Genomic DNA, 2788 nt, shown 5'->3' on the forward strand with positions numbered 1-2788 from the left:
TCTGGAACTCTCTCTGTCTCTCTCTCTCTCTCTCTCTGTCTGTCTCTCGTGCACATGCATGCATGTGCGTGTGCATGTGTGTGTGTGTGTGTGTGCCAGTGATTGATATTTAGTGTCTTCTTCTATCATTCTTCACCTTGTTTTTAGAGGCAGTATCTAGAAATATTAAAGTTTCACTATTTGGAGATTAAAAGAATGCAGGATGGACAGTGCTCATAAACAGCATAACAATGTGAATGCATTCAGTGCCAATGAAATCTTTATCAAAAAAATAGATAAAAATGGGTGCAAGATGGCTGCCACATGCCAGAGCATGAAGGGCTTGGTCACAGTAATGACTAGGGGGTTTTTAGGTCTTGGCCTGGCCATAGCCAAAACACTGGAGGGACAAAGGGCCACAGATATTCTTCTGGACCTAGTTAACTCAGGGAGTGAGGTCCAAGCCAAGAAGTTAGGAGAGAGCTGCGTGTATGCCCCAGCCAACATGACCACTGAGAAAGATGAACAATCAGTTTTGACGCTTGCAATGGAAAAGTTTGGCTATGTTTATGTGTCTGTCAACTGTGTAGTTGCCATTGAAGCCAAACAAAAGAAACACCAGGTCCACATCTTGAAGAACATCCAGTGTGTTCTCAATGTAAATCTCATAGGCACTTTATTGTGATGTACCTGGTGGCTATGAAAGGGGCCAGAATGAGACAGACAGGGGAGGCCAACGTGGAGTTATCATTAAGACTGTCAGGGTGGCTGCCTCTGATGAACAGCTGTGACAAGTTGCATACATTGTATCCAAAGGTAGCATAGTGGGCATGACACTGGCCATTGCTTGAGTTCTGGCTCCCATAGATTGGCATCTACGTAATGACAATTGTGTCAGCTTTGTTTGCTACCCCACTGCTTACCACCCTTCCAGAGAGAGTGTACAACTTCTTGGCCAGCCAGGCATCCTCCCCCCACAGCTGACTAGGTGACCCCACTGAATGTGCTCATTTGATAGAGACCATAAGTAAGAGTCCATTCTTGGATTGGGCCTCTAGCATGCAGCCTTAAAGGGCCAAAGCAGGACAAACACCAGCTGCTTTTCAGCTTGAAGGAAACCTAGCAACAATTTTGTAACTCTGCTCCAGTGACCCTCTATGCCTGATAAATTCTCAAATCTAAGAAAAAAGGGGGTGGAGAATAAGCCAGCACTTTTTGTTATGTACACTTAGTACCATAAAAGAAGTGCTGTGGATCATGGTTATAGAAATCTCATTCACTCCAGGACAAAGGAGAGGTGGGAGGGATGAAGAGAAGTGCCCTCTCTATTTAGAAAGCTGAAGTCCTCTTTGTACATGAGCAAGAAACAAAAATATTTATTTTTTAAATTTTTTTTTAATTTATTCTTGTTACATCTCAATGGTTATCCCATCCCTTGTATCCTCCCATTCTTCCCTCCCTCCCCTTTTCCCCTTATTCCCCTCCCCTATGACTGTTCCTGAGGGGGATTTCCTCCCCCTGTATATGCTCATAGGGTATCAAGTCTCTTCATGGTAACCTGCTGTCCTTCCTCTGAGTGCCACCAGGTCTCCCCCTCCAGGGGACATGGTCAAATGTGAGGCACCAGAGTACGTGTGAAAGTCATACCCCACTCTCCACTCAACTATGGAGAATGTTCTGCCCATTGGCTAGATCTGGGTAGAGGTTTAAGCATCTTCAACAAATGGTACTGGTCTAACTGGAGGTCTATGTGTAAAAAAAATGCAACTGGACCCATATTTGTCACCTTGCACAAAACTCAAATCCAAGAGGATTAAAGACCTCAACATAAAACCAGAGACACTAAGTCACTTAGAAGAAAAAGTGGGGAAGAGCCTGGAACATATTGGCACAGGAGACAACTTCCTGAACAGAACACCAACAGCCCAGGCCTTAAGGTCAACAATTAATAAATAGGACCTCATGAGGCTGAGAAGCTTCTGTAAGGCAGGAGACAAAAATATTTCTAACTATTAGTTATTAGTATTATTAGTACTTTTATAGACTTAGGATGTCCTGTTCCAATAGAAACTCGCATTGACACATAATTCCATAGTGAATCAGCATTGGGTGGCAGGACCTTTGGACAATAATTAGGTCATGGTGGCTTCTGCTTTATAAAAAGCAATACAGTTTCCCCAAGACTGAGCTAGGCAATGGTAAGAGTGGTTTGCTGTAAAGTGAGGTTGGTGCTTCCCCTGGTCCTCTTATACACCTGCTCTCCCACACCCCCTGCCTGCTTTCCAATGTACTGCCATGAGCTCATAGGGTGCAAAGCTCTCAGGATAGGAGAAGAGAACACGCTGGAGCTCAATTCAGTCATGAATTTCCTGACATCTATAACAATTTTTTTCCTCTTTACCAGCTTCCCAATCTCACCATAGCAACAGATAATGGACTAAGACATTGACATTTTTCGAGTCTTAGTTCTCTGAACAACAATAATAAAAATAATAAAAATCACAAAGGGCTTTGTTTTTCTTCATCTTTATTCTCTTCCTTCACCACTGAAATGACCACACAGCTTACCAGTCAGTGATTTGAGGAGATAAAGAACACTGTTGTTCCCTAAAGCAGGCAACATTAGCAGTGGCTGGCTAGTTTCATGCAATCCCCTACACATACACAAAGAATGAATGAATGAATGAATGAATGAATGAATGAATGAATTGTATATTACTATATCCTGTTCTTCTTTCTTTCTATGCTTTCCTATCCACCCATCCCATGAGCACATATGCACCCAGAAACACACCACACCACACACACA

At 43.0% G+C, this 2788-nt stretch overlaps 1 pseudogene; it reads left to right on the forward strand.

The window, feature by feature from the left end:
* The first annotated feature begins 292 nt into the window (after nt 1-292).
* Nucleotides 293-1050, forward strand: LOC127210137 (3-hydroxyacyl-CoA dehydrogenase type-2-like; annotated as a pseudogene).
* Nucleotides 1051-2788: the final 1738 nt, after the last annotated feature.

This window comes from Acomys russatus, chromosome 27 (assembly GCF_903995435.1).
Source record: "Acomys russatus chromosome 27, mAcoRus1.1, whole genome shotgun sequence".
NCBI classification, from domain to species: Eukaryota; Metazoa; Chordata; class Mammalia; order Rodentia; family Muridae; genus Acomys; species Acomys russatus.